We start from the raw sequence: 13,694 nt of genomic DNA on the forward strand, positions 1-13,694 counted from the left end.
GGAGATTCCGAGATTTTTACAAAAAATCGATTCGAACGTTGCAGAAAATTAACAAAAATTCGGATTGACCAATTTGAAGGGATTTTTAGCATCCGGTGTGAGTGAAATGGTGAATGGAAGTTGTTTGGGCTTTTTTTACATTCAAATTGGATCTCAACCGGACTTGTTTGTTCAGAAAATCGGATTCCAAAAAAAAAAAATGAATTAGAATTCGGAATTGAAGGAAATGGCCGTTTTTGTTGCCCGAGATTTATTGTTTGAGGGAAATTGGGTGCAAGAAAGCAAGTGAGGATCAAGTGCTTTAGCATGGGGATTTTTTAGGACTAAATTGGATTAAATGGAAGCAAGTGTGACCAAGAATTTTTATTATAAGATCCCCCCATTCGGCTGTACATTCTCCCTCGCGTGCGCGTCACCCCCTCTCCCTCACGTTTTCCCCCTCACGCACACGTTCTCTCTCTCTCTCTCTCTCTCTCTCGCGGAACCACCTCACCGACGGCTTCCTCTACCGTTTTCCACTTTGCTTCCTCTTCTCCTTGACTTTTCAAGCCTTATCTCTCTTTCACTCATTACTCTCTTGCCGACATCCCCATTTTTTTCTCTCTTTCTCTCTCCCTCTGCTTTCTTTCTCTTTGTTTTGGCTTCAGCAAGCACCCACCCCCACGATCTTCGCCCCTTTTTTCTTTCATTTTCCTTAGATTGGGCCACCTGCAGCTTGGACGATTGGCTTCTGGTTTTGTTCTTCATTCCCGTCCTTCGAAGTCCCCACAGCAGCAAGCCCAGCCATGTTATTTTCACCGAACCAGCCGCTTGAAACAACCCCAACAGCCAAGGAAAAATCCAGTAGCATCGTGGGCTTTGCGGGCCAAGTTTCGGGCCTGATTTGTGCCCTGTTGGTGTCGCCGATTTGGAGCTTTTCGGGCTTAGTGAGTAAAACTCACCTAATATATAGTATGAGATGAGCCGACCAAGAAAGGTTCATGGTGACATGTAATCGACTAGGCCAATTGATCAATTATGTGATTTATTATGGTGAATTGAATAATTGGGTGCCTATTGAACTGTATTGAATTACAGGTGAAATCTAAGGCCAAGATAAGTCCTCTGATCCGTGTTGTGCATAAGCAGTCCTTATAGCGTATTGGTTCATTAATCGAGTCTTAGGAGGGTAAAACTCGCTAAGACGTAGTCTCACCCCGTTGTGGGACAACATTCAAGCTCCTAGATGGCAGTACCTCCACCTCCTCGTCCTCCTACGCACTTCGGCATCCCAGAGGAAGCCATAGAGATAGCATACCACTTCCACATATATCCTTACCTAGAAAGACTAGAGTATGTGCTGGTTAAGTCAACTGTCTGGGTGGATGTGGGTCAGGACGCCCTGAGGCCCCATGAATTTCGATCATGGTATCGTCATTACTATGATGGGCAAAGAGAAGGTCCTATCCCAGAGAGTGATGTACCTAGGTTTGTGCTGGAAGAAGAGTTCGGGAAGGAACAGTAGACAATTGAGACGGGTCAATAGTGGATGCTAATAATCCTCGGGAAGAGGACAATGCTCGTACTCTCGTGTACTCAATCGATGATGACAACTGGAATGAAGAAGAAGGGGAGATCGTAGAGCAGGAGGAGTGGTAGGAGGATGAGCCTATGGAGGAGGAGCCTATGGACGAACTGGCAGATGAGCCCGAGGACGAGCCGGGAGATGAGGAGCTAGAAGGAGAAGAAGACGAAGAGGAAGAGGAGGATGACCTTGAGGAGAATTCTGAGTACGACCTTGATGAGGACTGAGAACCCATCCTGTTTTGCGAACTCTGAGTTTTGATTAGTGTATAGTAGATCAGACTTGTGAATAGTATTGTATTATATAGTTTACTTTATGTAAAAGTGTAGTTGTGATTTTCATGTTGAAAATATGACCCTACTTTTCTATCACATTGTTTTATTGTTTGGGGATTTTTATTATATGTTTCTGTTTACGTATTAAAAATGAAAGAGTTGGCGATGCGTCCTGGGACGTTGCTATTATTCGACCAAATGAGGGATGAGCGCACGCTCGAGAATCGGGTGTGACACAAGACTCACTCCCTCATTTTTCAGTTTTGTTGGCATAGAAGTCTCACGTTAATTTTTTGAGCTGTAGTCACGCTAGAGGAGATAAAAATTCCTTTAGCCTATGTGGAAACTTATTGTGTAATGTAAAAGGAGAAGAGGGCTTGTAGAGAAAGGCTTATAAAAGTATTGTTACAATATGAATTAGTGTATTTTGTGTGATGTTGTCCTAGTTTTCTAGTTGTTTTTTTTTTTTTGTCTAGGGAGTTGTTTGTTCACATTTCTGCAAATGCATGACAATAAGATAAAAAAAATCGAGATGGCAATGAGACTGTACGTTGCGAAAATGATCCCTGCTGCTCAAGACCTTAGAGATGGAGTTGGGGTCGTGCAACAATGTGGGTTAATGAGGACTTAGGGTATTTGGTCCCCCATCTTTTTGAGGCGTGGTTCACATGGGTCAACGAGGAGGTCTTCCGGCCCCCTGTGGTTTCAATGATCCACCAGGTGATCCTAATGGTTCAATGGTGAACCCTCTTGATGGCATTATGAACGACCTTGACTCCAACCTGGATTACGACCTTGAGCCCAAGCCGTGAGGAGCTAGCCTCTTGATGGGAACCATTTTTGGTAGTATCCCTCGTAGAAGAGCTAGGACTAAACCCCTATCCTTTTTGGATGTGTATCAGAATGATCCAATAAACGAGCCTGTAAATTAGATTAGTTTTCTACTAAAATGATGCCCTTGAAGGGCTTGAACAAAAGGTTCGCCCATAGTGGGAAGGCATACCTGTGGGAAACTGACTCCGTCTTCTCTAGTTTTAAGCCTAGGCCCATTCATGGTATCAGAGCCATGGTTTCGTTTGTAATAAGATTCGTTCCATGAGTTTTGTAGGTGAATCCAGTGTTGAGAAGATCTATTCACATTATGACTTAACTCGAGATACTAAAAGCTCCGGTTTCTCTTACTTCATCTCCATCCTCCTCAACTCTTTTAGATTTTCGTGTGTCAAATGTTTCTAAAATTGACTATCTTTATGAAGTCTCTCTTAGTGATAAAACCAAAATCTCTGAAACTCAACTCCCCCTTATGAACCCTTATTCTGCTTTTGCTAAACCTACCTCATTATTTTCTCCCATCCGCTCCATTTGACAACTCATCTGCCAAACCCCAAAGGAAGTAAAAAAGTACGTCCAGTCCTCCAAGTTCGATCAACATTCCATTCCAGCCACTGAAAATGAGTAGTTTGTTACTCTTCAAATTCCACCAGAATTTCCCAAATAGTGGACCCAATAATGATACTCTCATGTCCATTATGGAACTATCTCGTATTGCTTTGACCTTTCACGGTCATAAAGGCTTGCTAGTCGTGGTCAGAATAGCTTTATTAGATACTTGGTTCCTAGAATACCAGCATGCCTATATTGGTACTGTCCAAACCACTTTAAATGCTGGAATAGTCTTTGTAACCTTATATCCAAACTTCAATATCGCTCTTTCAAACCCCCAGCTACTCTCATTTTTAAAAGTCCTGATCCAGCTCACTGGATCTTCCCAAACCATTGACTCTATTGCAGCAACATTGCACTACCAAATAGTTTATTGAGTGCATAACCATGCTCTTGATTTGAATTTCCAAAATGAGAATGAATATGCTTTATTCATCTCTATGCAGAATGACCAAGCATCCTGCATTCATGTTCCTAGACAAATCCCAAGAGAAAAGTTGGCCAAGCTCCTTCCGAAAACCTGGATTATCAACTATGAAAAGCCGCATCAGAATAACAAGCTCCTCTAGTCCTAGACTCTGAATTCATTAGGAAAAAAGATGGTACTGTTACCATCAAATTTGGCAAAGAAAATGAAGAAAATCCTTCTATCTTCCAAACCTTGTTTATGATTGAACCATGTGTTCTTGAGTCTATTTCCAAACTAAATCCCAAAAGGCTTGTTCAATACTTTCAGAGTAATGGAAACTCTGTCAATTACTATAAAGACCAATATGGTCACTATTTTTGGGACCCCTTTTGCCAGTGTTCTTACTGTACAAACTCCCCCCGACGAAGTAGACCCAAATGCAAGACCCTGTCAAAAACCCAAAAAGTCAAAGAATACTATGTACCAAAGGTACTTAAATGGAGATTACTCCGTTGATACTCTTGGTGAAAGTGATAAATTCCAATTCGTGGTTTCTTATGCTCAAACTCCACCACCAGAGTTCACAGAGCCACTTTCCACATCCCCAGCCTCACCACCAACACTACCACCTCCTCACCAAAAAAAAAAAAAAAAACAGCTATTTCCCCGCTCTATAAGCCAATCTTGAAGTGGGCAAAAATGCACTCTTACTCACCTGAAGCTCCAGAAGATGTATCACCTAATTCTTCCATTGCTATATTCCAAGAGGCAGATTTTCTTCCTCTTACTCAAGAAAGTTTGAAACTTTCGTTCCTTGCCCCAGAAAAATTCATCAATCCACAAGGGAGATATCGACATACTCCAAAAGTACCTACCTCCACTGATGTGGATGAACATGGAAGACAAAAAATGACTCTCGTTGCTGAAGCCGTCCTGAATTGGCAATTGGAGATTCTTTTAGCACACAACAATGCGTTCAAAACAATTGATTCCAAAATTGTGAATGTGCAACGAGATCTTCGAAGATAGGATGAAACCACCAAAAAAATGCTTTCGAACTTCCAAAAAAGGCTTCATGCCTTGGAATCCGGACAACATTTGGGATATCATCATCTCGAGAGCCCCTTGGAGTAAAGTGAGTATTTAGTTAAACTCTCAATGTCTTTCTAAACACTTCTTCTTCTCCAGCCTGGAAAAGTTGTATATTAGTGTATGTGTTTTCCTTGCTATCTTGTTGTTGTTTATTGATAGGGTGTTGATATTGTACGCTTCCACATGTGTTTAATTGAAAGATAAAAATTAATGGGGTGGCAACGCCTCCTAAAACGCTACAAAAATAAATCCCGCAGATGTCGTGTTCCCGAGGCAAGGAAAAGGTCCAGGCCGTGATAGCCTCGATCTCGATCATGATCTTGATTTGCCCCTTGAATTTTCACGGGATCTCGTCTTGGCTCCTTCTCATCTTGGATTATCAGCTGCATTCGGAGAACTTCCTCCATCAGTTCATTAGGAAAGAAAGACATTATACATCCACTAGCACAAGTGGGGCATATAAACAGCATACGTTGTTTCCTCTCTTCTATCCAAACAAATCAAGTAAGTTGCGATGGAGATGAAATTTTAGTAGAAGAGGAAAAGATTTTCTGCATTTGCTCAATTCTTGTTTTTTTGTGTAACTTAATATCCAGAGGATGGAGTTCACCAGATATTACACATCACATTGATCCCTAATAACATAAGCTTTTGAAATTGCTTGTACAATCTATTTAACATTTTATGAGACCAAAAGTCTTAGACATCAATTTCTCACTCTCTTTTCAATCATGGCTTTTCTTTCTTGTCAAGCAGTAGTCCAACCAACCTTTCATCATGGACGGAGTTCTAGAGCTCCCGTCATCTTGTAAACCTCCGTCCGAGGGAGTTATTGAGATAAAAAAAAAAAAAAAACATATTACATCGTTTTAAATTAATTGGAACAATAGCCTTTCAATTTAATAAATCCAAAGTACAGTGATTGGGTTTCACTTTTTATAAGATTGGCGTCTCTACACTTCAAAAGTATAACATAACCGTCCACAAGAATGGATCCATCCCCTTGTCCAAATGAAGAAGTTTTTAAATTAAAATATGCATGCACTATTGCTCTGTGATTGATGCTTCTCCGTCATTGATCATGCTCCCAAGGGGCCCCACATACCAGAATTGGGCCAAAACAATTTGCGAAAAGCTAAAGATGGGCTGGGAAGCGGAAAAATTAAGCCAGGACGGACGAGGTTCGCCCACTCCAGCAAAATCGGGCTGCTGACTCGGTCTGATGGGGGCATTGGGTCGGTTTCAACTCTAAAAGGCACTGACACTCTTTGACAGCCTTTGTGTCGTGTTGGATACTTTTAAACACATGTCCGATACTTTCAAACACTTTCGGACACTCTTCGATACTTAGTTAACACGTGTCGAAAAATCCAACACTTGGTCAACTTTCCAAGCACTCTCTGACACTTGAGTCAAAATTACTTCATATGAGTTTTTGACAAATGATTACGACACATGACATCAATTTTAAAAAAAAAATTCAATAAATAATAGATCGAAATGTATTTATGTGAAAAATAAATAAATAATAATAAAATAATAAATAGGGAAAGAAGAAAAATCTTGTTTTCTTTACTTTTTTGACTTTCACTTCCAGGATACACAATTCAATCCCATTTTTTTCTCTTCTCTTCTAACACGTTTGTCATGCGGGTCCCGAATGTGATTTGTTTATTTTTATTTTTCCAAATTTTATGGATTATTGGAATGAAGTTGAGTTTGTCAAATTGAAACTATGAATGATATTAATAAATGGTAGATTAATATTTTTAGTGTAAATTCATTCAAGGCTTTTTTATTTTTTATTTGTGAATTTGAATCAAAATTGATTGAAATAATTATATAAAAATATAAAAATATACATTTAATATACAATATCAAAATTCTCTACTTCTTGAGAAATGACATGTCAGTATGTCATGTTGTGTCATATCGCATGTCACACGTCAGTATTGGTATTACTTAATTTGAGCTCTACAATCAATCAATAGAAATAGCGTTGTAAAAATCTTAACACAATATTAACCCATATATTAAAGCCATATCTTCGTTACTTTTTTTCTTATTTCTCAATTTGATTGATGTGAATACTCAAAGATCGAACTCCTTAAAATATAAATAACAATATATTCTATCTTAGGGATCACAAGCTTTTAGTTTTATTTAAACTTATGTATAGATGATCTATTGCTTTTCAATGTAGAGGTAGCACTCAACTCACGATGTGCACCTGTCGTAGTACTTTTATGGTCATCGTGCGCAAGTTTTAGGTGAAAAAATTACGTTTTTTTCTTGGGAAAAATAGATAAAAAGGGAAGAGTAAATGTCGGTGGGGCCATCCACCGGTATATACAAAAGTAGCTCTTTCAAATTGGTCTGGCACAAAAGATTTGGAATAGCTCAAAAGTGTGCTATAATTGCCAGATAGTTCAGGCTTACCAGTAGTTTCGTCAACGTGGATTTTGGTCCTGCCTGTCATAAAACTTTGTCTGAAAAAACACAATGAAAGAAGATAACTTTGTCGATGAGAATACAGCTTCATTAAATTCGAGTTCCCCAGCAAAAGCATACATGGTGCCATCGATGCTTATGTACCTTTCATTTGTGTGACATCATCTTCTTTCATTACACCAACAACAAAGAATGTCCTCTTCAAATTGTTTTTCCAGACAAAAGTACCAATGAAAATTTTACCACAACAGCAATTGCAATTTCCAATGGAGAAGCTTTTAAGGATTCAAAAATGCTGAACCTAAAAGCCCTCATTCTACCACACCTTAAAATTTGCAAATAGTTGCAGCGACATTGCAGGCTCAATCTTCAAATGTATCCTAGTGTTCCTCACTCGCACAGAACTTCGTAGCCTGACAGAGACGAATCTAGAGTTCCAGCGCCTAAATGTTTCTGATGCCGTGCCAGTCCAACACCATTTTAACCAATTCCTCAATCACAGAAATATAAGATTTTTCATTGTTTTCATTTTTTTTCTATCTTCCACTCTAGCAGATTGTCTAGCAGTTCACGCCCGGAAAGATCCTCTACTGGTGTATCTAGAATACGAAGTTGGGATAGGGTCTTCAAATTTGAAATATCAAGTGTGGTCAGTGACCAGCAACTCATAATATAAAGCTTCAAGATACTTGAGGAGATCTGCGGAATGCATTGGAGGCTTGCGCACTGAAAGAGGTATAGAAACTTCAAGTGAGAAAGGTCACCTAGCTCAGGAGATAGGCTAGTCATGTGTGGGATGCACAACACCAAGGATTGTAATTTGGATAGCCTCCCAAGCCACCAAGGCATGGGATCTTCCGCAAACTCAGACGGGCTAGGAATATCGGGCTCTCCCATGAACAGAAGCAGCAGTTCCACGTTGATCAGGTTCGAAAGATCAGGAATAGCTTCCAAAGACATCGACGAAAGTGCCAGAGAAGTCAAGCTTTTCGGAAGTTTAGGCAAGGCAGATATACGTTCCGAGTCATACCCTTCGAATACTATCAGTGCTTTTAGATTCTCCAGACATTCCATAGAGTCAGGTAACTCTGTGATTCCTGTACAAAATAGATCTAACTCGGTCAATGACCGTAATTTTCCAATGGAGTACGGAAGTTTGTTTATGCGACATCTTTTCAAATTCAAGCGCTCAAGACTTATCAATGCTCCAATAGAGTCAGGTAGGTGAGTTATAAATGTACTGACTAAAGAAAGCTTTGACAAAGAAGTTAGACAATTGATTGAACCCGATGTTTTTACTGATGGGGAATTGTGAACATTGGGATTCTCCAATTTATTCAAAGCCCACCATTCGGGAATTTCTCGTATTGAAGTTCCATCAAGGAGAAGTTCTGCTAGATTTGGCAGGCCACCTAGCTCTTTTGGCAAATACTGGAGTTCCCTGCAAGCTATTAAGCTTAAGAAAATCAAGTTCTTCAAATTACTGATTGACGAGTCGATTTCAGCCAATCTATAACAATCATCAAGAATCAATCTCTCCAATGTGAGTAATTCAGACAGATCGGGAGTCTTGGTCAAGTGGGTGCAGTTCGCAAGATTAAGAACTTTCAATTTGCACGCTCTCTGCAACACCAATATAGTAACATGTATATTAATTATACGGGGAGAATAACAGTAGCAAGAAGATTGTTCTAGAACAAAATGTACGTTGATATGTCTCCATCCGCCCCATTCATACGTAATGTTACTCCATGAGAAATCAAGGATAACTAAATTATTCATTGAAAAATAAGTCATCAGGAGTGCCCGCAAAGGAAAATTATGCCACGTGAACCATCTTAAATTTGGAAGGAGTTGTCTGTTCCTTTTAAATATATTTATCGGTGAAAAAATCAAAGATTTGTTATGCCAAAGTAGGGCAGCTTCTGAAAGGAAACGTTCGACTGAGTTGGAATTGAGGGATGTGCTGTCCGCTTGAAGGAACCTTAGATTTGGTAGCGTTGCAAATCTTTCAAGAGGGAAACAATACTCCAAAAATTCGTCAAATTTCAGACTGAGGGCTTCGAGCTTTTCATTTCTCTGAATATTGAAAAAAGACAAATTAATGAAAAGGAAGATACGGTTAGTTAATTAAGAGAAAAATCTTGGGACAAAGTTAGAATTTCACAAGAACGGGCCTTAATTGTATTTTAGTAATCAAACTTACTATTTACCTCCTTTCTCAATAGCATAGCCAGTGCATCGTTGTGGTTCCACAATCTACTGTTTTGGGCCAATTCCCCCCTCCCTCCCCACTTTCTTGGGAAACGATTTCTCTCCCAAGATCTTTGAGATGATCATGCATCCACAACTCATTTTCTTTTCCAATTTTAATCAGTGACATCATTTGAAGAACTTCAAGACTATGTGCTGGGCATAAACCACAATATTTCCACATATACATAAAAATATTCTTGTCATATCCAATGAAAAGACAAGCTATATCAAGAAATATTTACCTCTGGCAAGGATCTAATACTTCGTAACTTATCATCAACTTACTTTGAATTGCCTCAATATGACCCATTTTCCACTTCTCCAAGTACTCATCCCAGATATCTTCTCTTTGTTCACACCATGATAAAGTTGAACCCATCACCTCAAGAACCAATGGAAGACCTTGGGCTATCTTCACAATTTCTCTAGACAGCTCTAATTTTTCTGGTGGAGGGTGATCTTCTAAAAGCATGCTTGCTGAATAGCTGAAGCGATCTATTTGAATCCATCTCACCAACTGGATAAATCAATTTTACATCAAATTCACGAAGAACAATTGCATTTCTTGTGGTTATAAGTATCTGGCTTCCTGGACCAAAGCAAAATCTCCTCCCCAATAGTGCAATCAATTGACATTTTTCGTCAACATCATCAAGAAAAATAAGAGCTTTCTTACTGGAAAATCTTTCCTCTATCATCATTATCCCCTCGTCCACGCAATTAGCAAATGGAAGTGCCCGTTTTGAAAGGTCTGAAATTAAATGATTCTGCAGATATACAATTCCTTGCAAGTTTGAAGTTTCTCTAACATCATCAAGGAAACAACAATCATCAAAGTCCTGGGAAAGTTTGTTGTAGACTACTTTTGCAAGAGTCGTTTTTCCGATACCACCCATGCCGTGGATTCCCACGATTTTTACATCATCTATGTTGGTGCTTATCATCCCTAGAATATCTTTCACATTGTTGTCAACTCCGACCAAGAAGTCAGTAATCACCAAATAAGCCTTTTTCAGCGCACTTAAAACCTTCGTAATGATATGTTTAACCAGCTGTCCCTCGTGCCTAATGATATATAAACGATGAGAAAGGCCAAGGTGAATAGAAAGTAAGTTAGAATCGGCAAGCTGAAATATATGACATCAGGATTTGATATTACTACTCTGTGGAAGCCACAGGAGGCAACAAGAAGTGCAACTGCAAGTGGAACTTACGTATTGTATTGATCAGGAAGAATTAATTCATGGCCATGCTAGCCAGATGCTCAAACCTTGTGCAGATTTAGAACAGCTACGCAACCGTCAAGTACAGTGTATGATCACAATATCTTGCTAATAAAAGGAACAAAGGATGATCTTATTACATTTATTTCGTATGTGTACACAAGCTTCTCCTTCACAAAATAGCTTTACGATTAGCACATCGTACCCGTCTTAAGAGTTCTGAACAATAAACGATAGATCCAGCAAGTTTCTTCATTAATTTTCAGCATACAATATGATGAATATTCATATGCATCGCTCATTACGTATATATGCATAAATATTTTCATATTATTTGTTAATAATACTTTTGGATGAAATAAGAAATGTCGAATTAGAATGTCGAAACATTACTCAAAGAAAGGGAAATAACGTGGCTACAATTTTTCCGAGCAAAAGAAAAGCAACTGAAAGCAAGAGAGCTTCCATTTTGGCATGCAATGTAAGGATGGAAGATTCTGTACCTATCCCCGTTTTGTATGTCCCATCCCTTTAACCCTCCAACCTCATTGAGAGCAGCTCTCCACTTCCGCATGGTCTCATCGTCCACACTCCTCTTGTTTTCGTGTGCAAGCAAGGCCTCAGTGTAACCTCCGGTTTGGTTTTGAACCTCGGATGGTTCGACATAGTAGAAAATGGGCATGATTATCTGTCCTTTCCTCCTACAGTCCACCATATGAGCTAGCTCATTAAGGCACCATCTGCTGGAAGCATATCCGTTATAGAAGATGGGTATGGAGACCTTAGATTGCTCGATCGCTCCAAGAAACTCTGGGCCAATCTCTTCACCAAAGTGAAGCTCTTCATTGTCTCGGTATGTTTGGATTCCTGCTTCTTTGAGACTTATGTAAAGATAATCGGCGATGCCTATGCGAGTATCCGGTCCTTTGAAGCTCAAGAACACTTCATAGTCCCACCCTTCAACTGCTTCAGGTATTTGCACAGGCTTGTGCTTCCGGGAAGAACCAGCTTCTCCAATGTCATTGATGGGTGCACGGGTTTCCATTGCAACCGATTGCAGAGAAAATGAAGCACCAAAGTCGCAACAGTTCAGGAAAACAGACTCTAAACCCTATGAAGCCAAAAGTTACTGAACAAGTAGAAATATTACTGCAAATATCTAAAGGATCTCAAGACAAAATTCCTCAAGACCGCCAATCTCGATGAGGCAAGCCTTGGGGGAACTTCACCTGTGTCTGAAAGGCAGAGCCAATAGCACATGCTTTGTAGTTTTATATTGGTACTTTTGGCTTCTCGCGCAGACATTTCAAGATGCCAACACCATCAGAAAATGTACTTACACGAAGACCTACGATTGACACCAAAAGTGATATGGTTATCGATAAGCGCGTGAACAATCTTATCTGACCATATTTTTTTGTATCATTCGTCTGTTGCATTGTATAAACACCCAATGAGGTGCAGGTTTTATTTCTTTTGCTTTATTTTTGTTCATCATTTAGGGTTGCATGTTAGATTTACCGTTTTCCCTAAATCACCTACTTAATTGTTTACTTACTGTCTTTAAAAAAAAACAATTCAATTCCGTACTTTCTTTTCTTTTTTCATAGAAATAGAATTGCATGAAATCAACCATCTACACATAATCACCTAGTTAATGTTATCGACCCGAAAAAAGTAAAAAGAAATGTATTGACACCTTAGAAAACACGACAAACCGTTAGGTATGAAAGGGCGCTAATAGAAATGTTAGCATAACTTAAGTCCTTAAACCTAGAATCTCTAGTTGCAAAGAAATGGAGGGTCAACTCCCCACCCTCGATTGGATTTTCTACTCGACCCCCAAAAACGAGGCTAGTGGCGACTCCCGTCTTTTTAGGTTTTTCTAAATAACTAGATTATAAAATAAATCCGTTGTGAGGGGTATGGGTCTCGACGAGGCTCACCATGATTTAGCATAATTGATGTGACAATAGCCCAAAGGATGAAGTGATACCATCCTTATGGGTGAAGAATGATGAAGTGATAGCATCCTTATGGGTGAAGAGTATGATCGAGAAGACTATCATGGTAAAAATATCCCTAAAGTCAATGTCCACACCCGACATCTTCTTTCGAGGTGCATTGCCCATGTGGGTACAAATCACAATACCTTTCATTATCACGCGAGGTACGAGCTTGGGAAAGCTCGTGATCATGAACGAGAGAACTCACAAGGGTTCATTCTGAAAGACAAGGTGATGACGTCTTTTGAAACACAAACCATGAGGAAACTCTCATAGTCAAATACTCCTAAATCTGACCTTCTCTCTCTTTCCTGATGACGGGGAGGTCAGGTTGCAACACACACAACAACTCACCCTTGATCAATCCTCTAAGGAAACATCTATCTAATCTAATGATTTTCCAACATCTTGCCAAAAATCATTTCCTGTGTATCAAAGCTAATGTAAGCCCTATTGAATAATGGTAGGGAATTTGGTAGTAGTTTTTCAACTTCAATTTTAAATGTACTCGTGTGGCTTGCATTGTAAATCTCTCCCAAGTAGTCGTACATCTATGCATACATCTTATAATGGCTTTGCAATTCCTTGAACACTTTTAGCTTTGTGCTCTTGTATCGACTTAAATTGACATTTAATTTTTTTGGTCATAGACTCAAAGTAATATTCATCCCCAACTGTTTTCTAACTAGTTTTTCAACTAAGGTGCATTGATTTTAGGCATTGTAGAAATAAGAATTATGAAGTGTTTGGCTAAAAAAGAAATGGACACTCTTGTTCTCAAAAGTGATACTATATATGTGCTCATCCATGTACTTTTTCAAATGGAATGATTTGGTGTTGATGTCAAGAGCACCACAAATCATCCAATTACAATTAGCCTGGGCACACTTGGCTCTTACAAATATAGTATTATTCTTGGCATATTTAATTGCTCTTTGATCAGCCACAGAGTACCTCAAATGTCATGTCGATAAT

Source organism: Eucalyptus grandis, chromosome 6 (genome assembly GCF_016545825.1).
Source record: "Eucalyptus grandis isolate ANBG69807.140 chromosome 6, ASM1654582v1, whole genome shotgun sequence".
Classification (NCBI taxonomy): domain Eukaryota; kingdom Viridiplantae; phylum Streptophyta; class Magnoliopsida; order Myrtales; family Myrtaceae; genus Eucalyptus; species Eucalyptus grandis.